Raw genomic sequence first — 12,790 nt, 5'->3', positions numbered from 1 at the left:
TTAGTCCTTCAATTCTGTTACACCACTCCATTAGATTACGGCTGATTGGTATTTCAACACAATTTTCCTGTCTTTTTCCTACCCCTTAATGCCCTTCCCTAACAAAAATCTATCGATCTAAGTCTTGGAAATTTCAGTCAGATCCATCATCCACAGCCACTTTGGGACACAGTTCAGATTTCCACTATCCTTTATGCGGAAGATAGAAGCCAAAACCTTTATCCATTTACTGTTCTTTTGCAAGTGACTTCACCCTCCTTCTGATTCGGACTGTGCAAACATTCCTGTCTTACTTGCTCCAGATTTGAACTTCATAGGATCCCTATAGTACAAAAGGAGGCCATTCAGCCCATCGAGTCAACCACAATCCCACCCAGGCCCTACTCCCGCAACCCCACACATTTACCCTGCCAATCTCCCCGACACTAGGGTCAATTTAGAATGGCCAGTTAACCTAGTCCGCACATCTTTGGACTGTGGGAGGAAACCGCACTGACCATACTCAATTAAGCATTTTGTCCTCATTCCTCCTCACCATGGTGACAGAGCATGCAAGAACCTTAACTCATTTCTTTGGAATGCCTTCCTCTCAAAACTTTTTTGCCTCTTCACTTCCCTTTCTTTGCACTTTTTAACATTTCTCAACAACATATTTTCAGTTAAGCATTTTCCTTTTCATTTCCTTTATGTTGTTCTACTCCTGGGTAAGCATCTTGGAACTACAAAAGTCGTGAATGTAGCCCAATCCATCACGCAAACCAGCCTCCCATCCATTGACCCTGTCTACACTTCCCGCTGCCTCGGCAAAGCAGCCAGCATTATTCAGGACCCCACGCACGCCGGACATTCTCTCTTCCACCTTCTTCCATCGGGAAAAAGATACAAAATTCTGAGGTCTCGTACCAACCGACTCAAGAACAGCTTCTTCCCTGCTGCTGTCAGACTTTTGAATGGACTTACCTTGCATTAAGTTGATCTTTCTCTGCACCCTAGCTATGACTGTAACACTACATTCTGCACTCTCTCGTTTCCTTCTCTATGAACAGAATGCTTTGTCTGTATAGTGCGCAAGAAACAATACTTTTCACTGTAAATACATGTGACAATAAATCAAATGAAAGGGACACTTTTTATATTAAAGGGGTGATAGATACAAATGCCATTTGTTGTGAAGCTGCTACTTTCAGTTATGATAATCATCAGTAATATTCAACATCTGGTACTAACTGTGTTTGAACTAGAACAGTCGATAGTATGTTTGCGCCACTAATACTGATGGTTTTTTTAAATATTAGTCCAGATTTCAAAGTCAGTGGTGAAGCAGCATTACTTGTCACTGACCTTGAAGAAAGTTTACCACAAAGATCTAGCAATTTCTCCTTTCCCAACATTAGTTTCAATCTGACGCTAATCACAGAAGCCCTGGTACAGAAGCAGGCTATTCGGCCCATCGAGTCTGCATCAACCACAATCCTACCCAGGCCCTATCCCAATACATGCATTTACCCTAGCCATTGCCCCTGACACTGAGGGGCCATGGCCAATCCACCTCTTTGGACTGTGGGAAGAAACCGGAGCACCCAGAGGAAACCCACGCAGACACGGGGAGAATGTGCAAACTCCACACAGACAGTGACCCGAGGCCAGAATTGAACTCGGGTCCCTGGCGCTGTGAGGCAGCAGTGCTAACCACTGTGCCATCGTGCCCCAAGTCAAGGGTTTATCAAGGCATCCAACAACAGTTATGTTATCAAACAGGGCAAGCAACAAATCGCATTGCCGTAATCTCACAGACAGAAAAACAGGAAGTATAAACTGAATCTTTTCACTTTTAAATTAAATTTTAGAGAGAATGAATTTTGCCGCATATAATTAAATTAACATCAAGACATAGAAAATAGTAGCAGGCCAATCAGTCTTTCGAGCCTGCTCTGCCATTCAGTATGATCATGGCTGATCATCAAATTCAATATCCTGATCTTACGTTCCCCCATATCCCTTGATTCCTTTAGCCCCAACAGCTATATGCAATTTGTTCTTGAAAACATACATTGTTTTTGCCTCAACTACTTTCTGCGGTAGTGAATTCCACAGGCTCACCACGCTGGGTGAAGAAATTTCTCCACATCTCTGTCCTAAATGGTCTACTCTGCATCCTCAAGAGTGTTCCCCTGGTTCTGGTCTCCCCCACCATCAGGAACATCCTTCCTGCATGTCCACTACAACTCTCACCAACTTTTACAGATGCACCATAGCTAACATTCTTCCTGGTTGTATCACAGCTTGGTATGGCTCCTGCTCTGTCCAAGACTGCAAAAATGACAAAGGGTTGCGAATGAAGCTCAGTCCATCACTCAAACCAGCTTCCCACCCCATTGACTCTGTTTGCACTTCCCACTGCCTTGGAAAAGCAGCCAAGATAATCAAGGATCGAATGCACCCCGGACATACTCTGTTCTACCTTCTTCCGTCGGGAAAAAGATACAGGTGGCTGAGGACACGTACCAGCTGACTCAAGAATAGCTTCTTCCCTGCTGTCATCAGACCTTTGAATGGACCTACCTCGTTTTAAATTGATCTTTCTCTACACCCTAGCTATGACTGTAACACTATATTCTGCACTTTCTCTTTCCCTCCTCTCTGTATGGTATACTTTGTCTATATAGCACGCAAAAAACAATACTTTTCACTGTATACTAATACATGTGACAATAATAAATCAAATCAAACCCTGTCTAGTATGTGAGAATTTTATAGATTTCTACATGACCCCCGCCTCATTCTTTGGAACTCTAGTGAATATAACCCTAACCAACTCAATCTCTCATCATACGCCAGTCAAACCATCCCAGGAATCAGTCTGGTTCTTTATCTGGAATTAAGAAAGAAGGTGAAATATCAGAAGAATAAATTTCCTGTAAGCTCCTCTGATCTGAACTTAATTTTTGGGACAAGACAAAAAAGGCAGCAGACAATAATATCAGTGCAACAAGTTAGCAGAATTTATTAAGTAAATGATTGAACATAAATACTTAACAATCGGTGATGGTATTCAACCTGCTTTCGATCCTTGTTCCTTAAAGCTGTCTGGAATCCTCTCTGGATCCTCCTCTTGTGTCAAGGTTCCTACTTTTGTATCCCCAGGTCTGCCGAAGTGAAATCTGGGACATGATCCTCTGCCTATGTGCAACTGGGCTATCTGACCTCTTGCTTACATGTGGCCTGGCTATTTACACTGGGCTTATTGATACCATTGGCTGTCCATGTGACACTGAAGCCCATGTTCGGCACCAAAGTTATAGAATCCCTAGAGTGCAGAAGGAGGCCATTTGGCCCTTTGAGTCTATACCAACTCTCTGACAGAGTGTCTTATCGAGGCCCTCTTGCGCATTCACCATGGCTGATCCATCTAACCTACATATCTTGGGTTGCTAAGGGAGAATTTAGCATGGCCAATCCACCTAACCTGCACATCTTTAGACTGTAGGAGGAAACCGGAGCACCCATTAGACATAGGAGCAGAATTAGGCCACTTGGCCCATCAAGTCTGCTCCGCCATTCAATCATGGCTGATTTCCACCCCGAGAAAACCCATGCAGACATGGGGTGAATGTGCAAACTCCACGCAGTTACCTTAGGCTGGAATTGAACCTGGTTCCCTGGCACTGTGAGGTCTCACGACACCAGGTTAAAGTCCAACAGGTTTATTTGGTAGCAAAAGCCACTAGCTTTTGGAGCAGCGAAAGCTAGTGGCTTTTGCTACCAAATAAACCTATTGGACTTTAACCTGGTGTTGTGAGACTTCTTACTGTGAGGCAGCAGTGCTAACCACCGTGCCATCCAGCAATCTTTCTGTGGCAAGCCCTCTTTTTTTTCATAATTAATCCTTTAGTTCTCCCATAGTTGCAAACAGTACAATCAAATATTACAAATCAGAACATTCCCATAAATAATACAAACATATTAATCAGAACTTCTTAAATGAAATAAGTAACGTATTTACAATTTCCCACATTATTATGAATTTAGTACACCATCAAAAACCTAGTTGCATCTCATACATTAGGGTGTAACTTCGTTGAGGGATTTTCCAAGGTGAGAGTGGAAGTTCTTGTCATTGGTTTCAAATTCAATGCAGACCAGTGAGGGACTGCAAAAGTGCATGTTGTGGGAAATGTAGAATCACTTATAGCAGCTTCTGCATTTCTGTGTCTAACAGTACATGTGTGGACTCCAGAAGGAGCTGTAGCAAAACAATAATTGCAACAAATGCTACTAGTTATGCCGCCATTACTGCTGCAAAATCCAGACCATTATATTTGCCACTTCAGCAGACGTTGCATAGTAGCCCAGCTGAAGCTGGGAATTCGGAGCAAATTCACAGAGAATAGGAAAAGAATTGTGGAGTGGAATTGATGGGAGCAGGTTAGAAGTCCAACAATACAAAAATCGCAGCTGAATTTTCTAGTGGATAATTAATCAGGGAAGAAATGTGAAGTAGGAGAGCATTTTATTAGTAATGATCATAATATAATAAGGTTAAAGTACAGTTTATTTATTAGTCACATGTATGGCTTACATTAACACTGCAATGAAGTTACTGTGAAATTCCCCTAGTCCCCACACTCCAGCACCTGTTGGGGTACACTGAAGGAGAATTTTGCATGGCCAATGCATCTAACCAACACGTCTTTCAGACTGTGAGAGGAAACCGGAGCACCCGGAGGAAACCCACGCAGACACGGGGAAAACATGCAAACTCCACACAGACAGTGACCCAAGCCAGGAACGCGGGTACCAGGCACTGTGAGGCAGCAGTGCTAACCACTGTGCTACCGTGCCGCCCCCGATTAAGATCAAGAGTAGGACAAAGACTAAGGGTAACAGATTAGGAAAAAGCAAATTATGAGGTAATGAGGGCGAAATTTAGAAAAATAAACTGGGAGAAAATCTTGAAAACAAGGAGAAAGAAAATCAGTGTGAAATCTTTAAATCTCACTCCCCTGCAAATTGTACCAGAACACCAGTAAATGCATGATGCTTGAGTATGTTGCATTGGAAGTGCCATCTGCAATCTTATTTAACTAATAGCGGAGAATACTGACTCCCTCCACTTCAACCCTGTGTTACTTGAAATAAACATCCTGCATTTGTTGCTGTAAATTGTTTTACCTCAGCAAAAGTTAGGTGGGCGGGAACAAACAGTTTGTGTCTGTTCAATTAGACTGTCAGACAGCAAGATTATTGAGTAAATTACATCAAAAGTGCCTCTGAATTTAATATGAGCATTGTGCCTCCCAACGCTATCAAATTAAGGAATAGGGCTTTTTTGTTTTCAATTCTCACGGGAATGTTGGCTGCCTAAATTACTGCCTGCCTGAAAATCATTCCTCTCGACATGGTGTAAACAAGTTAAAAATCAGCCCCACTGGATTCGGTTCCCAAATTGACAGTTTCCGACTGAAGCTGTAAGTATTTCCCCTTAGAGGGGAGGAGAGATCTTGACATTCAACTTGAGCTTGCTTTAGACACTTTATAGCTTTCAGTTACAGAGCTTGAAGCAACATTGGCTTGTTTTGCCTGACAGAAGAAGCATTTAGAATATGCATAAATGCTTCACAATTAACTATCCCCCAAGCCAGTAGTGTGAGAGGCTGCTGGAACATGTTCTGTTATTTATAATTCATTGAATTTGAATAAAGCCACATTTTTCCACTAGTGAAAAGCTCTCCCAAGGCAGGATATGATAAAAGCTGAGAGCTATACAGCTAAATTTAAAATGTTCTGTTTGTATCTTCAGATCTCTCCATGGCACTCAGCCTCTGCAATATTCTTCAGCTTCTTTCTTTCTCTTTTGCAACTTTCAAACGTGGCTTTTTGTGCATCTCCTTTTCCTATCATTAATAATAGACTCTTCCCCTTTATCTATCATGGCCTCCTGCCCAGATCTCCTTCCCCAAACATCTTGACCTCCCCAGTTTAAAAAAGAAATAATCTCAAAACCCTAAGGTTTATTTACTAGTGTCACAAGTAGGCTTACATTAACACTGCAGTGAAGTTACTGTGAAAATCCCCTAGTCACCACACTTTGGCACTTGGTCAGGTACACCGAGGGAGAATTTAGCTTGGCCAATGCACCTAACCAGTATGTCTTTCAGACTGTGGGAGGAAACCGGAGCACCCGGAGGAAACACACACAGACACAAGGAGAATGTACAGACTCTGCACAGACAGTGACCCAAGCTGGGAATTGAATCCGGGTTCCTGGTGCTGTGAGGCAGCAGTGCTAACCACTGTGCCGTCATGCTGCCCGAATGGGATGAATCTAGGAACAGTAACCCTCATTGTTAAAGAAAGAGGGAGAAAGAAAATGAGAAATTGCAGGCCTTTTAGTCTGACATTAGTAGGAAAATTGTTAGAACAGTTATATAGGATGTGATAACTGGACATTTAAAAAATAATGATATGATTGGGCAGTGTCGGATTTATGAAAGAGAAATCATGTTTGACAAATTTGTTGGAGTTGTTTGAGGATGTTACTAGCAGAATAGATCAGCAGGAAGCAGTGGATGTGATGTATTTGGATTTTCAGAAGGCTTTTGGGCGGCACGGTAGCACAGTGGTCAGCACTGCTACTTCACAGCTCCAGGGGCCTGGGTTCGATTCCCGGCTTGGGTCACTGTCTGTGTGGAGTTTGCACGTTCTCCTCGTGTCTGCGTGGGTTTCCTCCGGGTGCTCCGGTTTCCTCCCGCAGTCGAAAGATGTGCGGGTTAGGTTGATTGGCCATGCTAAAATTGCCCCTTAGTGTCCTGAGATGCGTTGGTTAGAGGGATTAGCGGGTAAATGTGTAGGGATAAGGGGGTAGGGCCTGGGTGGGATTGTGGTCGGTGCAGACTCGATGGGCCAGATGGCCTCTTTCTGCACTGTAGGGTTTCTATGATTCTCTTGATAAGGTCCCACACGGGAGGTTAGAAAGCAAAGTTACAGCACATGAGATTGGGTTAATATACTCGCATAGGTTGAGAATTGGTTAACAGACAGAAAACAGAGAGTAGGGATAAATGGGTCATTTTCAGGATGGCAGGTTGCAACGACTGAGGCGCCAGAAAGATCAGTACTTGGGTCCCAGCTATTCACAATCTGTATCATAATTTGAATGTGGAGTCCAAATAATGGCCACGATTCTCCCATTGCGACCCACAACTTTTTTGTCGGGTCGCGGTGGGAGATGTGTGTCTTCGGCCTTGAACAGGGATTTGCGCATGTATCGGGTAAGTAATTTAAATCTTTTTTGCATATATTTGAGGTATGAATATTAGTTAATTATCGGGACCTTTCAGGAAAACCCTGCCAGAATGAAGGGGGGGGGGGCAAACAGAGCCCCCCAGGGGATCGGGCTGGTGGGGTGGATGGTACTCCCTGGCCATTGGTACCCTGGCAGTGCCAGCCTGTGCCCCTGGAACTGCCCAAGGGGCAAAGTGCCCATGCTCAGAGGACACCTTGGCACTGCCCACCGGGCATCAGGTAGTGCCAAGAGGGCGGGGCCTATTGTGGGCGGGGCCTAGGGACAATTGGTGGGGTGAGGGGGGTCCCGCTTCCACTCTGCATGGGGATCGGTCTGGGATAGAGGGAGGGCAGTGATTGGAGCGGGTTGGGTGAGGGGGTGGTCAGGCGTAGGGGTGGGAGTGTGTTGCCTCCGGGGGGGGGTCTGATCCCGGGGGGCTCAGCAGGGGTGCAGGGGCAGAGTCTGCTGGGGTGAGAGGGGTGGGGGGATTGCCACTGCTGGGGAGGGGGGTGGATTATACATCGGGGTGCTTCAGGGCAGGGGAAAGCCTCAGGGCTGGCCCCACACAGAATTGTTGTGGGGGTCGCAATTGGGGGGCTGGAGGGACAGCACTGCGGTGGCCCCGGACTGGCCAGCAAACGGGATGTTGACAGTTTGGGGCCACTGCGCATGCGCAGAGTTCCAGAACTGTCAAACTCTGACATGAATACGCCCCGCCCCCCCCTAGGTTTATAATGAGGTTCCCGACTGGGACCTCTTCAGTGCGCAGAGTGCGGAGATTCAGGTGAGAAGCTGAACTGACAGAATAGTCGGGATTTAGAATAGTTCTCCCACCAATTCAGCACTTTTGGGAGAATCGTGGCCAATATTTCCAAGTTTGCTGATAACACAAAACTAGGTGGGAATATCAGTTGTGAGGAGGATGCAAAGAGGCTTCAAGGGGTTTGAGATGGGCTACGTGAATAGGCAGGAACTTGGCAGATGGAATATCGTGTGGATTAGCCCACTTCAGTAGAAAAAAACAAAAATGCAGAGTATTTTTTAGATGGTGAGAGACTGGGAAGTGTTGATGTCCAAAGGGACGTGGGTGTCCTTGTTTATAAGTCACTGAAAGCTAACATGCAGGTGCAGCAAGCAATTAAGAAGGCAAATGATATGTTTGCCTTTATTGCAAGAGAATCAGTGCAGGAGTAGAACCTTAGTGTGACTGCACCTGGGTGCTGTGTACAGTTTTGGTTTCCTTACCTAGAGAAGGATATACTTACCGGAGAGAACGTGTAACTAAGGTTCACCAGACAGACCCCTGGAATAGTGGGATTGTCCTATGAGGCAACATTGTGGAGACAGGGCCATATTCTATAGCGTTTAGATTGGAGAATTAGAACTGATTTCATTGAAGCAGACATAATTCTTATAAGTCTCATCAGAATAGATGCAGGAAAGGTGTGTGTGTGTTCGTTCGTTCTATATTTGAAGATATCAAGGGATTTAGGAATGGTGAGGAAATGGTGTTGAGGTAGATAGTCAGCCATGTTCTAGTTGAACAGTGGAGCAGACTTGAGGGGGTTAATGGCCTACTCCTACTTCTCCTATTTCCTAAGTTCCATTACTGATTTTAAGTATTTGTTTCTCTTCCCCATCTCCCCGTGTAAAACATCATTGGATGGTTTCTACCTTAAAGAGCTTTTTTAATTGTAACTTGTTACTGCTATAGTGACAAACTGATGCCAGTAGACATTTCAGTACAAGGCACCTGTTACATTCCTGGTGCACTGGGCAAATGAGGCAACAGAGTTGCAGTAAAATACAGAATTGCAAAGTTGGTCCTTTTATGGTTTCTGAACAAATGTCGTGAGTATGTGAAGTCCAATCTATCCCCATCTAGGGTAGCATGGTGGCACAGTGGTTAGTATTGCTGCCTCACAGTGCCAGGGACCAGGGATCGATTCGCGGCTTGGGTCACTGTCTGTTCTCCCATGTATGCGTGGGTTTCCTTGTGTCTGCATGGGTTTCCTCCCACAGTCCAAAAGAGGTGCTGGTTAGGTGCATTGGCCATGCTAAATTCTCTCCCAGTGTACTGAACAGACACCTGAGTGTGGCGATTACGGGATTTTCACAGTAACTTCATTGCAGTGTTAATGTAAGCCGACTTGTGACAATAATAAATAAACTTAAGACTTAAACTTTCATAACTGAGCAGATGACACGGAAAGAACGTGCTCTCATTCAGGAATGTTATTGACAAATTCAGGAGCATCAGGCACTGAAGTACAACTTCTTCATGAAAGAACACTGTTAAGTTATGAAATCCAAGATCACATTGGGCCTGAACTTTCACAGAGTTGGATTGTCACTCCGCTCTTGCTTTCTTACCTTGCAATTTAGCTGATCCTTTCTCGCACGACCTTCCAATTCAGGCCGAGCGGGTACGGTGGGGGGTAGTGAATTCCTGTGATCTTCAGCCCAGGGTTCAGAGTCGGAGATAAGGAAGCCACGTCTCCTTCTTTAGTGGGGTTGGGGGGTGGCTCGGGTGCAAGGGTGGGCTCCACATTTCTCACCTGGACTTCCAACCTGGGCTTCCTGAGAAATGTGGAGTGTACTTGCTTCTGGAGTCCTTCCCTCATAGTACAGGAAACAAGCCTTTATGGCACTAGCTGCCGTAGTCGGTTTAAATTTAAGGTTTAAAGCAGTGGTTCCCAAAGGGTGCGGAGCGCCACACTGCTGCAGCAAGAGAGGATTGAAGGCAAGTGTGGCGGGAAGATTCAAGGACAATCAAAGAAACATTTACATATGGATTAGATATTTTTCCAAAGTGATTGTTTTATATTTTCTGGATGTCCCATGATATTATAAAGTAGTTGTGTTCTATGTTATGAATCAAGCACTGCTAGGAGTTTTTTTTGTTTTTGAATGTATTTCTTATCAATAAAAAATTTGGTGTGGCGTGAGCAAATTTTTATTCCGAAAGTGCGGCCCAGTGAAAAAAGTTTGGGAACCACTGGTTTAAATGTCTCAGCCACTTAGACAAGCTAGGAGAGAAGTTAAGCGTAAGGTAAGTGGGGGTCAGCTGCTCTGGAGGTGTGTGGGGGTTGGATGGTCAAGGGTGTATTCAGTAGGTCTTGGGGTAGTTGGTCAGGTCAAGTGGAGGGTCAGTGCGATAGTTATCATGAGCTTTGAACTGGTTTTAATCCTCCCAACATTCCCTGAGCGACCATTCTGCTAAGTAAGTCAGAAGAATGCTAAATTGCCCCTTAACGTCCAAAGATTTGTAGGTTAGGTGGATTGACCATGCTAAATTGCTCCACAGCGTCGAAAGATGTGCATGTTGGCTGGATTGGCCATAGTAAATGTTATGGGGATAGGACAGAGGGGAGGGCCTGGGTAGGATGCTGTTTTGGACAGTTAGTGCAGACTCGATAGGCCAGATGGCCTCTTTCTGCACTGTAGGGATTCAATGGATTCTAAATCTCTGACATTAAATCGGAGCTTTGGGTGATTTCCAGACACAACGGAAGTTGAAATTTCCTGGGCATTTTCCACGTAGTCAGTGTGTGGAGTCTTCTGAGTGGTCTTTCAGTGCATCTTCCAGGGCACCTCTGAGGTACAACTCTCGGAAGATCTGGACCATTGAAAAATATAAATTTTGGCCTAAAAGCTTTTCCCTGTTACGAAAACTAATATGAGAAGCAATTTGTAATTTCAAGTTGGAAATATCAGCTTCAGGGCAGGTGGGAGAGTTGCCTGGCAATTCTATTAGTTTGGGAGAAGCTGTATATAATTTCCCAATAATATATGACTTAACCTTTTGAATGTGATGATCCGAGTGTTATTTCGTCTGTTAGGTTATTAAATGGAAATAGCAGGCACTACACAACAGCACCATCTGCAGCCTAAAGATGCAACCACTCAATTATCAAGGGAGACGGTGGCATAGTGGTAATGTCACTGGACTAATATTTAGAGGCCCAGGTTTATTCTCTGGGGAATCCTACCATGGTAGCTGGTGGAATTAAAATCCAATAAATCTGTAATTAAATGTGAATCTCAGTGTTGTCAATTCAAAACCATCAGGCTCACCAGAAATCTGCTGTTCTCACCTGCTGTGGCCTACATGTGAGACCCACAGCCTACATGTGAGTCTAGGCAGTGGTTGACTTGAAATACCCAAGCAAACCGCCATTCAGTTGAAGGGAAATTAGGGGTGGGTAACAAATGTTGGCCTGGCCTGTGATGCCCAAGAAAAAAAAATCCACTTTCACTTCATTTCCCTTTCCTCTGTTGTATAGTTTATTGCCTTTAATGTAGTAAGCTCTCCCCTAAAGCACAGGAATAATAGCAAGTCACATAAGGAGTACAGGTGACTACAAGTTACTCAAAGAAGTATGTTTTGAGGAGAGAGAAGTAGCAAGATGGAATGGTGTTGAAAGGGAATTCCAGATAGTTTAAAGTTTATTTATTTATTAGTGTCACAAGCAGTGTTAATATAAGCCTATTTTTAAGTAGGCTTACATTAACACTGCAGTGAAGTTACTGTGAAAATCCCCTAGCCGCCACACTCTAGCACCTGTTCGGGTACACTGATGGAGAACTTAGCATGGCCAATGCACCTAACCGGCACGTTTTTCGGACTTTGGAAGAAAACCAGAGCACCCAGAGGAAACCCATGAAGACACGGGGAGAATGTGCAGACTCTGCACAGACTCACCCAAGGCTGGAATTAAACCCAAGTCCCTGGTGCTGTGAGGCAGCAGTGCTAACCACTGTGCCACCCAGATCTTAGAGTGTCGGCAGTTGAAGGCTTGGCTGCCAATGGCAGAGTGATGAAAATGGGAGTTGGCAAAGGATCAACTTTAGGGCGGTTCAGGAACCTTGACTGCTAGAAGGGCTGGAGGGGGTTACAGAGATGGGAAGGACTGAGACCATGAAGGGATTTGCAAACAACGATAGTGCCTGTTATGGATCATTGTTCTCTGCTAACTAAAATTAAGCTTCTGTAAAAATTGCATGATATAGAATAAGGTCAGACTCCCACAACAGTTCCAATCCGTGTGTCTGCAAATCAAGGACACTACTAATGTAGCAGGTTCCAATTAGATTATACCAAGGACACATCTGACAGAAAAGACCAAATTTTGATACATAGAGTGAACTATCACCTAATGAGTATATAGAAGCAAATGATGTACAGAAATGATAAACTGTTGAAAATACCAGAGGACTGTGAACAAACCAAGAGGCTTTAAGGTGGTTGAAAGAAATATAGAGAAATAGCTGGATTTCACATGTCCAACCTTATGCTCCAAGTACAATGATTAGGCCATGGGTGCTTTAGAACATAGAAAAGCTACAGCACAAACAGGCCCTTTGGCCCACAAGTTGCGCCGAACATGTCCCTACCTACTAGGCTTACCTATAACCCTCTATCTTACTAACTTCCATGAACTTATCCAAAAGTCTCTTAAAAGACCCTATCAAATCCGCCTCCACCACCACTACCGGCAGCCG

Source organism: Mustelus asterias, chromosome 8 (assembly GCF_964213995.1).
Source record: "Mustelus asterias chromosome 8, sMusAst1.hap1.1, whole genome shotgun sequence".
Taxonomy (NCBI): Eukaryota; Metazoa; Chordata; class Chondrichthyes; order Carcharhiniformes; family Triakidae; genus Mustelus; species Mustelus asterias.
This window is presented reverse-complemented; position numbering follows the sequence as displayed.